This window comes from Saccostrea cucullata, unplaced genomic scaffold, assembly GCF_032062105.1.
Source record: "Saccostrea cucullata isolate Sc308-1 unplaced genomic scaffold, CSIRO_AGI_Scuc_v1 ctg1942, whole genome shotgun sequence".
Taxonomy (NCBI): domain Eukaryota; kingdom Metazoa; phylum Mollusca; class Bivalvia; order Ostreida; family Ostreidae; genus Saccostrea; species Saccostrea cuccullata.
Window position 1 is genome coordinate 56,670 of NW_026937603.1, and position 14,855 is coordinate 71,524.

Sequence of the window (14,855 nt, forward strand, 5' to 3'; positions counted from 1 at the left end):
CACTGGCTACAAAGAGTGTGGACAAACATAATTCTTATTCCGAGCGACTGTTCGCGTACATGGACCAAATTTTAAGAGCTAAACCTAATATATCAGATCTAGCTCTTCAGGCTTACACACTTTTTCTAATGAACAAGACATCCACATGGATAATAAGAAACAAAGAGGATATGGAAGACCTTATTTCGGAAGCTAAAAAATCCGTTTCCGGATCCACTGAAAGAGATTCATTCTCAAAAAGAAAAGGAGAAATTCAACGACATAGAGAGGAGAAACAAGAAGAAGAGTTCCGAAAAAGAGCTGAAAAAAGAGAAGAAAACAAGCGCAACTGGTAAAACAGAGTAATGACATTATTTTCTATGGTTTATGGAAATCAGCCCGCGAGTGTAAATTGAGAATAAAGGAGTTTGGACGCATATCAGACAAAGTCAATGCTTTGAAAGCCCAGCTCCGGTACCGTAAAAATGTTTTAAAGCAGAATGTTCTTGAACCAAAACTGTTCTCATTTTCTAGAAAGAGTCATGATGGGAAATGACAAACATTGACACACAAGTAACTTTTGTCAAATCTATTAAAAGTTCTGAAATCTGTTTAAATTAACCATGAAAATCAAATTACTGCATTTTTTACATTGATTGCCTGTGTTATTTGATTGTTTTAATATAATCTAAACACTATTACAGGAAAAAGATTAAGCTTTTGTATTTTAACTGCTTTTATAACTGTCAAGTGCCGGAGATTACTGGTAGATACCATACATTTAAAACATGTACTTTTAAACATTATATGCAAGAGTACAGAGATATTGTCAAAGATTTTTAAAATAATTATGTTTTAAACTTCTATTGCACAAAAAAGAATTCAACTAAAGTGCATTTATTTGATAATTTATTTTTCCATACATCCTCATCATTTTTAGAGTTAAAAATTTTGACGTCATTTTTGTAAGTGTTAACGTTGGGGCAACAATACGCATTTTTACTTATGATGCATTGTGGTAGAGGAAGTGAAATTAACAATAAAACAATTAAATGTGTCATATTAAAGTGTCTTTTACAAACAAACATATTATTTTGATTTAAGATCTAATTTTTCTAAGTATTTGCTGTTCATTCAAAACCAACTTCTTTGAAAAACAAAATGGACACACAAAAAAGTGCAAGCATTACTTTTTAGTACTATATTTTTAGTAACAACTGATGATTAGAGAACCAAAATGTTATATTTTCTTTTTCTACTCTCCGTATGCTTTAAGACAGTAAATAATACATGTGGTAAATATCAAATTAAAAAAATGACTTGTGGATGCTACCTTTTGACAGTTATGTTACGGATCTTAAAAACAAGGGTAAGTCATGCGAGTTTTGCCAGATTAAAGATTCGTTAATCCGAGATAGAATCGTACAAGAAATTAAGAGTGTCATTGTTAGGAGTCGACTACTAAGAACTCCGGAGCTCACTCTGGAAAAAAATCGTGGAAATTTTAGAGCGGCAGAAGCAACGGAAAACCAAATGAAGCTCATGACGGAGAGTGGCACAATTACGGAGGGCGTAGACCTCATAAAGAAGCAGAAACCAAAAAGAGACGTGCACAGGGAAAATAAATCCGTACAGATCTACTCACTTAAATATTCTAGTATCATTTAATAAAAACTCTTCATTAAATTAATGAGAAATATTTTTCAATACGCAGTTGTATTTATTTCTCCGAAAAGCTTTGGGTCAATAAGTTATGCTTTAAATGCCATATCTAAGAAATATTTCAATTAGGTTTGTGGTGAAGTTTGAGACTGTACACATGGCTAGAAGATATTTTTAAAAAAAGAAAGACGTATAAAAATTTATAACAACTTTAATTTTTACCTTTCTTGTTGATATACTTGGTACAATGGAACAACCTATTGGTCCAGAATAAAAAAAATAGACATATAATTTTCAAAGCAATTTACATGTATAAAATAATATGTAGTTAAGATATGTTCATGGAATGTAGTTTGTAGTCGAACCAATGTCACTTGAGCTCGTTCCTCCTTTTTGTATTAAAAAATTCAATCTCCATCCATAATCCAAAAATTTGTGTTAGAGCATGCCATCATTTTTTTTAATCAAAAATAATTTTGATGTCATTTAAATCATTTCTTTTTTCAGTATTTGTATTACACATACTTTTTTCTTCTGGAAAAGTGGAAAAGTATACAATGGCTGATGATTCTGAGGCCAATGAGACGATTTTTATACCCGAGGAGTACGATGAGCCCAAAGCGCGAGTTGAATACTGTATTTCGAAGGTAGATGGTTAAATCATCCTATTGACTTAAAGAACAATTGCAATCGTTTTATTATATGATTCAAGGACTAAATCACCCTCATACCACCGTACATTTTTACAATTGCTGATTTGCTATAGATCTATATTATAATTATATAAATGCAGTTAAAGGTCTCACACAAGGAAATAATTTCACTATATATTACTATAAAGCTTGAATTAAATTATTTAATTTATTAGACTCTCAGCAGAAAATTCATGAAAGAGAAAATAAAGATTAATGCTTAAACAAAAATTTGAGATCAGAAAAAATATGCCTTATGCGGCTTTTAAGAAAGAAAATCGACAGTAAACATACCTACCCCGAAATGCACGTGGGATTCACATGTTGACAAACAGCCTACACACCATCCAGGAAGTTGCATCATGCGCACCTGAAAAAAGAGTTCCTTTTAATTCAGTGGGATAATTCTGCTAAAGAAATGATATTCCTAGTACATGAGTCCAATTTTAATACTGTAGGCCTAAAACAAATTGCCAAAAATGAAAAAAGAAAAAAAAAATTCTCTATATATATGGAACTTCAATTGACTAAGTTCATTTTGATTGGCTATTTCCTTGCGTAAGACCTTAAAGAAGCAGGGTTAAATTAACTGAACCAGATGTGTTTACTGTATACATGGTTATTTTCGCCCCGTGTTATTTTCGCCCTTTTGAACAGTTTTGCCCCGTTTTAAATTCGCCCAGTAATAGTTCTGCTTAAGAAATTCTGAGGTGTTATTTGAATTCACCCCGTTTTAAATTCGCCCAATCAAGGAGAGGACCAAAGGGGCAAAAATAAAACGGGGGCGAAACAATTCCTGTATACATTATTTGTATCTTTAACTCCAGTCGCTTTGAAGAGAATAAAAATAATATAACTTTTACGAGCCTTGTCTCGGATAAGTGAGTTTATTTCAGTAACCCTATGTCCCTCCATTCTGGATATCTCAAGTCCTTTCAGATTTATAATACATTCACCCTTAGTCACAACCTATCATTCCGGATAATTTATGTCCATTTTTATACAGTCTCATTTTTAGTTGTTTTCTCCTCTTCCTTTCTCGATAAAGCGATAAAACGGTAACGTCATGGAAAATTTTATGAAGTTGAATTGTTGCAATGTTTTAATTTTTCCCAGCCACCCTCCTCTTGTTTTAGAACAAATACTGCTGTTCTTGTTATGTCATTGTAGATGAAGACTGCTGGCTTGGTCCTTCATCCACAACAGCCTATGTCGTAGTGAGGATCATGTGCTCCAATATTCCTTAATGGTGTACTGCTTGATCTAGCTTCTTCATCAACTGGTGTTGCAAAGTGAATTCTATATGGTTGCGTATTCTGCAAAGACTGCCTGTTGGGTAAAGCGTCCACATTAACCAATGTTGCCGTGATGAGGTCTACGTTTTACCTATACCCTAACAACCGCCTGTTGAGGACAGCGTCCATTTCAGCCTTATTGTGGTTGGAATTCTTAATGTTTGCGTACTCCGTCGCACCTCAACGTAATTGGACGAGTGCAACAGATATTCTTATGCTCATTCCACTGTTTATTGACTTAATTGATGTTTTAATTGATTGATTGACAGGTAATTGACTTGATTGATATTTGAATTGATTGATTGACTGATTGATTAATGATTGATTGAATGAATTTGATTGATTATTGCATTGGTGACGTTCATGCACTTGTCACCTACCCAGTGCATGATGCGCCCGATTTGGGTCGTCAGATTTGTTTTTTTTTTATTGTTGATTGTGGGGCAGCCCTGTGGTAACCCCAGCAAATTATCACCGCAACCAGAATCGCCATATTAAACAAGCAAAATAACATCCATATTGTTTGTTTGATTTATAGGGATTCTGAAATAATGTAAGACTATTTTAAAGGATTGATATTGAAAGGGAAGGGGGATTATCAGAGATAGTAATGACAGCTGTACAAAGGTTAGCTAGCTGAAGTTTGGTGGGCTTAGGGGTTGGTGATTAAGATCCATTGATGGGTGACCACTGTTTCAAATGAATAAATATTTCTAAATATTTCTAGTCTAAATCAAAAGAGTAAAAATTAACGGTTAGTGATGGGGTCCCCTGCTAACTAACCCACCCCATCACAAATAAATATATTCCTTATCCTTATGTTCACCTGTGTATGGAAGTACATAGCAAGTGCAATAGCTTCTTAGATAGCGTTTCAAATCTATTTGAATCAATTTGGAATTTCCTTATTTATTCTTATACCAATGCAGAGAAAATAAATCCTATTATTTACTGGGGAAGTCATGTGCAGGTGAATATAACAACACTTTTCGTACAATGTTGGATCTTAATCAAAGCCCTAAACTTCGACAATTTTTTTTAAAAATGGAGAAAAGACAGTCTGTATAACCTTACAATTTATGTTCAGGATATGCTTAAGCATTTAAAATAAGTCCCCTCGTGATAACTGCGACTCTACTCTTTTGAATTGCAAATTAAAAACATTTGGCTATAGATACGAATTAATGAAATGACGTATATAAGACAATTAATTTTACATCATATTTCACCGAAATATATCATTTTGCTCCGCAAAAGAGAAGTACCACAATTATTGTGAAAGGGTCTGTTGTATAACTCTATATCTGTATCCAAGTTTTGTTGATTTAAACTACATACCGTAAATTGATATCCATGTATTTTAAATCGAAAATAAACCAGTTGTTTTTCGAAGAACTCTTGACTTTCGCTCTTCATCAACAAGGTATGTAAAATTCGTTAAGTAAATATTTCGTTAAAACGGGTCATTATCTTGTTATTACGAGTTTGTTATCCCACTGTATACCAATTAATCTATCTTATCAATTTTATAACGGGATTAAAATTGATCGTTATTCGGACACAAACAGAGTCGCGTCGATCAAACAATATATATGTAATATTGATTAAAAAACTGAAAAAATATATTTTTTTTCAAATGACACATTTTTTTCTGAAATGTGTTTGCCTTATATAAGAGTTGCTTTACTTATAAAATATTACCATATCAACAAGAAGATAATTGAAGGTTTTATGATTTAAACATTAATTACTAGTATTCATTTTTTTGACTTAATTGTGAAAGCGTTAACTTTTTTATCCGTTTTGAATTGTGTTTTGTATATTGTTTTAATTTTCAGCGTCTTTTCATTGTATGAAGTGTAATTGACTTTTTTTTTACACTTATTTTGCATTGTTTTAGGGCGTTTTATATGATTTATAATGCACTCGATTTCATTCATTTGATTTTTTTGTTATGAATAATATCTACAACAAAAACAGCGCTGTAAAGTATGAGATATAAATCTATCGATGTAATAGTCTCGACATGAAGCAATGCATGCACAATAGTTATGTTTATTTATCCTTTCTGGGGAAAAGGTGTGACAATATTATTCTCCAATTAACTTCCCTGTTGCAGGAATTTTATATAGTAGTCACACATCTGGATTTTGGCCTGATCTGTTGACAATATCAAAAATGAAATTATAGTTGTATCACAGCAAGTGTTAAGAGCTATACACTTCTAAAATGCGTCAAGATCTATACATTTTTTCTTTTATAATTTTTAGATTTAAATGTCAAAGTCTTATCAACACCAAATATTTAATGGCTCCTTGTTAATACACATGCATTTCGAATTGTATGGAGGTGTTTTACAAAACTTAAAGGACCTTTTATTTATCTTTTATACAATTGATTCTACTGCTATAAATTTGATCAATTTAAAAAGTATTGGTTTTGAATATATACTGGCACGCAAAAGAAACACAACAAGCAGTAATCTACAAATGTTTGATATTTTATCTTATGATTTTCAAAAGCGAATAAAGTAAGGCTAAACTCACTTTTCAGAACATCAGAGACTTGATAATAATGTTAAATGTTAATCTCTTTACTTTACTAAGTACTGTATACAGGGAAATTTTCGCCCCCGTTTTATTTTCGCCCCTTTCGCCCTAGCCTCATTTGGGCGAAATTAAAACGGGGCGATTTTATATAATACAGTATAAGTACTTAAACAAAACTTTCACAGGGCGAATTTAAAGCGGGGCAAAATTGTCAACAAGTGTGAAAGTGCGAAAATAAAACGGGGCGAAAATAACCCTGTATACAGTAATATATGATTGTTAAAACACCCCCTCCTTGCCATTCAAGTAAAACGTGCAAGACTGCCCTAAACAACAACTGCAGCTTAATTTCTACGATACAAAAGGTTCAAAAGTATCCAGATCTGAGCGAAGAAATTATTCTTTGACATTCTTCACTGCCCGTTTTTCATATGATTAGGTCGAAAATTTTCTACCTTAGAGCAGTGTAGCCACCCTTCGACTTGCGGTACAAGGACTTTCCGTAATGAATATAATACGTAAGACCCTGTTGAGGCCTAATGTAGTGAAATTTTGCATCAGCAACTCTAAATCACCTTTACATTGAAATTTTCCAGCTAAAGCAATGGAATTGCGTACATAAGCCATTTTCAAGTAGCCTTAGCATCGTTACGGGAAACGATATGAGAGTTTATTTTTTGAAATATTTGCTGAATTACTTATGATGAACAGTAAAAAAAACCCTTAAAACTCCATAATATTGCCTAATGATTTATTAAACATTCATTTTTTGATTTCTGTTAAGCAGACTTTAACTTGACTTCCGGTTATGGTATGGAAATTGTTCAACCGTGAATTACCGATATTTACCAAATTGAAGATATTCATAATTTTAAGAAACAAATTTCTTTACTTTACATATTTATTTCCCCTTAAAGTAGGGTATTGCGTTACTTTTGCGTGTCAGTTGTTGATAATACAAAGGATAAGAAATTATTTCTATTAACAACACATAGTAATTGTCATGCATAATAACAGCAAGAATGTATACAAATAAAAGTCAATAAATTAAATATAACAAGCTAAATCTACAGGATTTATTTTTGGGTTGATGAATAGCGGCAAAAATGCAAATGTTTAATTCAAATGATAGGTTTTCGTTGCCCCAGGGCAGATGATACAATCAATAAATGGATGCCTGGATTTGTATAATATCGTACACTTGTATTAGATAAAAAGGATTGTTTCGGAAAGGTAGAATTTTGAAGGTTTACAATCTCTTTATATTCTAGAAATTTATTATTTGCATCATTTGCAATGAAATTTAGTATAAAATATTATACATGTCCACTACTATTATCATTGCATGAAACACCATGTTAGAGATCCTATACAGCTAAAATATATTTACTTAATTTAGGTTGGACCTCTGACGAGTGGCAGACCCTGGAAAATCCCTTAAATGTTGCCGAAACACCGATTCAGGGGTCAGGTCCTCTTCTGTCGGCACACGTAGTGCAGGGTGGCAACTTTATCGTACACGTTGTATCATCAGTCCTAATTTAGTATGAATAATGTTAGTGATTCGTTTACCAAGCAAAAATGAGAAGGTGCTTTGGGATTATTGTCACTTATAATCTTACATAAAAATTGACAGTGTTGGCTTCTCTTGTATCTGTATTCAATGAATTCCCTTTTAACAGGATCAGTAACAAATAATTTATTAAATATTTCTAACCTGCCTCTTGGTATAAATAATTGATCTTGCTTTAATGCATTGTATCTTGATGTCTGCAGATAAATGATTTAAGGTAGGACACAATAGATAGATCAATCTGACTAACCTTTTGTTGATTGGCTACACTGAAGCACATATTATTTGATATTGTTCTAAGTACTTAAATTAGATATACGTAATGGGCCAATGTTTGAACATTCTATAATAATTCACTGTTTATACCATTTTTTTTAATTCGGGGAAGGGGTGTCTAGACTGTTTAGATTTATTATATGATGAAGAAGCATTATAATCACAGGGAGATAAAACAATATAACAGAGTGTATAGTCAGTGTCACGATGTAAATGTTACTTTGGGTTATTTTAAAAAAATGACTCGAACAGTATGCACCTATGAGTGGAGCATTAAATGAATGGGTTGAGGCAGGGTGTGGGTTGGATGGGGTTGGCTGCTGTAGCATTTTGGTCACAGCAATATTTAAGACCGCAGAACATTAACTGGCAAGATTGAAATATGCAGCTTGCGTCATTTCTATCTGTTACAATCAAAATATTCAATGAAAGACAATGAAATGGGCGGGTACAATTCGACACGGACGTGGGGAAAACGTTGGATTGGAATTCGAGTTTAAAATTCAATTTCAATTATCCCTGTTATAGCCTTTTCAATCAGGGTTTTCTCTATAGTCGTATAACAAATATTTGACACTTTATACTTGGTGCATTAGATATGTACCGTCCATGACCTAAACATAATATGACGTTTCATTAAAATTATGTAAACTGAATGATTTTTTTTTATTTCAATTATCTTAAATAATAATTAAGGTAAAACATTTATCCAAACAATATTTTCCCAATTATCATTATAGATAAACCTTTTTCAGCGAGCATTATGTTTGGGATTTGCAAATGCAAAATCCAAAGCCAGATAGCGGAATGGATAGAAAAGGAATGCCATTTGGAGCTTCTGTACAAGATAAGTTTTCATGGATGTACCCCTCAGAAATTCCATGAGTTGTGTGACAACAAGGGACCTACAGTGACCATCTTCTACAATACAGACAACAATGTGTATGGAGGATACACGTCAAAGAGATTGGAAAGTAGTGGAGGATGGTTAAGGGACAAAGAGTCATTTCTATTTAAGATTCTTAGTGATGGTAAATGGAATCCTAAAATGTTTCCAGTTTTGAAAACAAACACAGACCCGAATGTCTCAAAACACAGCAATCGTGGACCTTGGTTCGAAAATTTGGCTTCATTTGAAGGTTCTCTTGAGAAAACCTCAAATTACTATTCAATGAGCACATACCTTTTTTTGGCGGTAGTCACTATGATCTTGGTGGAGAGACCGCTAAATCCATAGCGGGGGGACATAATAATGTCTCCGACTTAGAGGTGTATCTCGTAAAAGGTAATGACTGGCCAATGGATCTCTTGAGAAGCTGACTGTTACAGTTTAAGGCTAAGAACATTCTACGGAAGCTCTTTTACGATATAAATATTTAGCTCAACATTTAATTTCAACTAACATATCAGGCTTTTCAACACACGGATAAGATGTCCTTAAATAAATGACAACTACCGTTTCCTAAGGTTCCGACCGTCACATTTTAGTGTCTCTAACAACATAAGCAGTCCTGTCTATGTGCACCCGAAAGAATACATAACCGGCGGGTTATGTAATTTTTTTCTGCAATAGCTGCGACTGTTCATTCCAGTAATAACAAACAAAGAAAGACATTTTATTGTTTATATTTTTATCTGTTTAAATAATCAATTAAAGTAGGATCAAAAAGATTAATTTCTGTATTAATGATGCGAACGTCTTTATACGTTTCATTGATGGAACAGCCACTGATTAAGAAATCTGTACAGGCGACATGCCTACTGTAGTTTATGCAGTGATGAACACAACGGGGTTTCTTAGGAGAAAATATTCAGTGGATGTAAATATATGTCAAGTAAACAGTCAACTGTAAAAGTCAGTGCTTCTCGCAAAAGTCTTTTTACGTATTATATTTATCTAAAAGTATAATTTTTTATGCTTCTTTTAATGATTTTACATTTAATGATCCTATAATTTTTTATCTAAATTACCAAATATATATTATATCAATTGTGACATATTACAAAGTTTACGGTTAGCAATTAATTAAATTGCTTGATCACTCATTCTATAGATAGTCCAAAAACTTACAGATGCGATCCTTGGAGAGACCCACCAGTCTGGAAATCATCGGTAGTGATAAGTATTTAGAATTTTATAGCTTTTGTGGAAAATATTGAAGAATTATTCAATTTTGAATAATGCTGTTATACATTTTTTTTAGAAAACTGCCGATACAAACATCTTTGACCCTTTTACCTTGACCTTGGAGTTTGATCTTCTTTTAAAGACTTTATCCTTGACAATAACTTTTGAATGATCAGGTCTTGGACTTAATATACTTTACGAATTTCTCCTTTGTGACAATTCCTTCCATTGGATACCAACAAGTTTAACCCTTTGATCCTAACCTTGGTGTTCATCTAGTAGTTAAAAAAAAGAAAGAAAAAACTGAATCTTGGACGATTAAGGCCAAGGATTTTTTTCATACTTTACGTATGTAATTCATGTGGCAAGACCTTTCATTTGACACCAACAAATTTGACCCTTTGACCTTGGGATTTGACCTACTTTTCAGATCATTAACCATGGTCATAACTTCTGAATGGTTGGGGCTTCTGAATGCTTCAAATATGTAAACTTGGTGACATCTCTTAAAAAACCAACATCTTTGACGCTTTCACTTTGACCCTAGAATTTGACCTACTTCTAAAAAAACTGTCAACTTGGTCATGCATAACTTTTGAACAGGTTTATTCTTTCTCTCGTCTGAGAATCTCATGTCTTTTTAACGGTTTTTCTTTGTAGACATTTCTTGAACTAAAAAACTACGTAGTAGACTATGCTCCTATGGAGGAGGTTGATGTTCCAGAAGCTAACATCTTGCTTGTTGGACAAGTTGGTGCTGGGAAATCAAGTTTGCTGAATACTTTCAATTCCATATTTAAAGGAGAAATGACGTCACGGGTCTGGACAGGAAGTTCTGAACACAGTCTGACTATAAGTGTAAAACGCTTTGAAGTTTTATGCCCCCGTAAACGAAGTTTGGGGGGTATATAGTTTTTGTCGTGTCCGTCTGTCTGTCTGTCTGTTTGTCTTTCTGTCTCTGTCTCTCTGTTTGTCTGTTTGTCCGCAAAAACTTTAACCTTGTCCATAACTTTTGATTTAGTGGAGCTATGACTTTCATATTTCACATGTCTATTCCTTTTGACAAGACATTTATACTTCACATATGTAATCTTCGTTGAAAGACCTTTCATTGGAAATCAACAACCCTGACCATTTGACCTTGACCTTGGATATTTCTGTACTAATGAAAAAACTTTAACCTTGGCTATAACTTTTGAACAGTTCTAGGGCTTTCAGACTTCAAATATATAATTCTGATGAAAAGGTCTTCCATTGGATACCAAGAACCTTGACCCTTTTGACCTTAGAGTTTGACCAACTTTAAAAATACAATATTGACAATAATTTTTGAAGGGTTAGGACTATGGCAGTCATACAACAAAAATTTAATCCTTGTGACAAGACCTTTCATTTGATTTCAAGAACCTTGACCATTTGACTTTGACCTTGGTGTTGACCTACTTTTTACAAACTTTAAAACAATTGGGGCTAGAGCTTTCATATTTCACATGTGTAATCCTTGTGACAATACCTTCCATTGGATATCAAGAATTTTGACCTTTTGACCTTGACCTTAGAGTTTGACCTACCTTTTACAAACTTTAACCTTAGCCATGACTTTTGAACGGTAAGGGCCAGCACTTTCATACTTCCCATACGTAATCTTTGAGACAAAGTCTTTCTTTAGAACACAACAAACTTGACCCTTTGACTTTGTCCTATCTTATAAAATGTTAACCTTGGTCATAACCCTGTAACAGGTATAGCTAGTGTTTACATTTCACAATTCCTGTGAAAAGGCCTTACTTTGGTACCAACATATTTGATCTGCATTTAAGAAAGCTTAACCGTCGCTATGTTGCCATACGGGGGCATCGGTGTTTCACAAACACATCTTGTTCTCCTTGGTGCTGCTGCGAAAAAAATGATTAAAAATTTTCTATATAGATTTACGACTTGCTATTATAAATGGAATGTTAATATGAAGTTGATAGCATTTTTTACGGTAGAATATTTTATTAAAAAAATGACTAGCACCATATGTAAATTATTTTGAATAAATAATTATAGCATTTTCTTTTATCTTAATAGGTTACATAATTTAATACCCGTAAAACGTGTATTGACAAAAAAAACGTCTTAATTTGTTCCAGTTCAACAAATTGCGAATCAGGAATCCTCCCACAAAGAAGTTTTTAAACTTCAGATTGTGTGACATGCGAGGATTGGAAGAGAACTTAAGCATTAAATATGAAGATATGGCTTTCGTTTTAGATGGAAACCTACCAAATAACTACAAGGTTTGCTTGTGTAATGTGAAGAGAAGATTTAAAGAAAAAACAACCGAAATTTATAATGAATTTTTTTTTTTAATTAACTACCTTTCAAAACAAATGATGCATTTGAGCTATAACTCTTGATTTAATGTTAAATAACAGATGTTACTTCTACTAAGCATGCAAATTTGAAGAGTAAATGCTATCTGAATACACATGTACCTTCTTATTTCTAAAAAAAAAAATCATTTAGTCCATTTGTACAGCATCATTTCGAAGACTTTCATCGGTCTAAAGTGACATACTGTTTATTCTAATTAAAATCAGAGACATATGAAAAATGTCAACAGTTTATAAATATCATACAATTCTCATATATTAATATTTGACATCAAATCTTTTATTTTAGTTCAACCCTGTGGCCCAGGCCTCTGTTGACACTCCTGGGTTTCAGATACAGCCACCCCTGAAGGATAAAATGCATGTAGTTGTTTTAGTGGTGGATGGAAGCACGTTTGAAGTGATGCCAGAGAGAATTCTAAAGAAGCTGAGGGAAACAAGGGGCATAACAATCGATAGGGGTAAATATAACAATATTCAAATATGCTTTTATGATCAGATGAAGACAAAAGAAACAGTTTTTGGTATATAGAGAAGACTATTATAATCTTTTAATTACGTGATGTATTTGTTTAAATAATTCTTCAATGGAAATATTCATCAAATATTACTAAAATTTGTATATTCAAAATGAAAACCCATTTCCTCTTTGTAGAGAGAGATATAAAATATATAGCTGTGCTTAAAATTAAAATTACGGTAGCCTCTCTCGCTACCACCAAAATTATATCCTTGTAATTTGCATATTATCATGCACAAGAATATTTTGTGCATGTGTGTTACATAATTATGCATTATTATGAAAGTGTCCCCTAAATGCTTATTTTTTCATATAAAGATTTAAATCTTAATCATTCTAATAAGTTTAAACTTATATACAAACTATATGCAAATTTTAAGCATGTGCACAAACCGTGCAGACCTGACTCAACCTGACTCAACCTGACTCAAAGCAGTCTCAGAGAAGTACCACATCGGTCCCAGAGCATCCCAACAGTGGTCCCAGAGTGGTTCAAGTTTTGTATCCACAAAGTTACCCGAGTGGAATACTAAAGGACTGATGTCTCTAGCTAGTTTTGACAAGCGAAATCCCGATCTGCGACCAAAGGCTAAATCAAAATAGTTAAATTAATATCATATATCAAAAAAGAAAGTATATATAAATTTTTTCTCCTTCAATTAATGTACAATGTACTAAATCGAGAGAGAAATTTTTATTGCTTAAAGTACATGTGCCTTTATGTTGAAAAAGGCCTCGGACATTCTATTTGTTTGCCTATTGCTTTTCATGAAACCTTTTTTTGTCTTGTTCTTAATTTTGAATTTATCGAATTAAAGTAAGTGCAAAATTAGAAGGACACATCTCTATTTCTACGTTTTGAACTATTTACCTGTGTTTTCATATTACTAAGTAAAACATTTAAAGGGCTTAATATAGAATCATTTAAAAAAATTAAATCAAAATTAAAGCATGCTAGCAAATTTCTTTCACTGGGTACCAAAAATTTATTGATTTTGTGCAAAAGATCTCTTTATTCAAATTCTTATGCCTAATTCAATTTTGGTTTAAGGTATTCCACTTCTTGTTTATGTAACGAAGATTGACAAGATATGCCCTTTGGTTGACAAAGAAATCAGTGATGTATTTTTCAGCAGACCCGTTGAGAATATTGTAAACAAAATTGCGGATGTAATTGCCATACCAAAAGCACATGTTGTTCCAATTAAGAATTACGACAAAGAAGATTGCTTGAAACCCAGCATAAATATACTGGCTTTAAAAGCCTTGCGTTGTCATTTGCAGACGATTTTCTGGAAAACCAATTTGAACTACAGCAAGAAACCAAACGGCTTAATATTAAAGACTGAATTCTTTTAAAAATTAGCAAGCATTATATAGGGAATTTATTGTTGAACCTATCTACTTAAATTGCCATAAAGATATATCCGTAAAATTATTGGATGAAAGAGGAATTCTATCTTATCTTCATTACAAACGAGTAACATTTGAATTGCGTTTTTAATACTAAGAACATAAGCTTTTTGAGAAAAATATAAGACTTAGTGTATATTGTTCAGATATCTATAATCAAACATTTATTATTTATAGCTGTAAATCAAATGCTCTGCATCACAAACCGCACGCTTTTGATTCTGCAACACACTTAATAAAAAAGATTTCTTGTACGATTTCTACTTCCATGCTTTATATTGATAATCTAAGGCCTTATGTGTTATACTTTCACTGTATGATAAGCATAAAATATGTTCTTTTGCTGTTCGTTATATGCTTCAAGGTGCCAGTGCTAAAATCAAGAGAGAA

At 32.7% G+C, this 14,855-nt stretch overlaps 1 pseudogene; it reads left to right on the forward strand.

Moving 5' to 3' along the window:
* Window positions 1-8,770: 8,770 nt before the first annotated feature.
* On the forward strand, window positions 8,771-14,527 carry LOC134248467 (interferon-induced protein 44-like; annotated as a pseudogene).
* The last annotated feature ends 328 nt before the right edge of the window (window positions 14,528-14,855 follow it).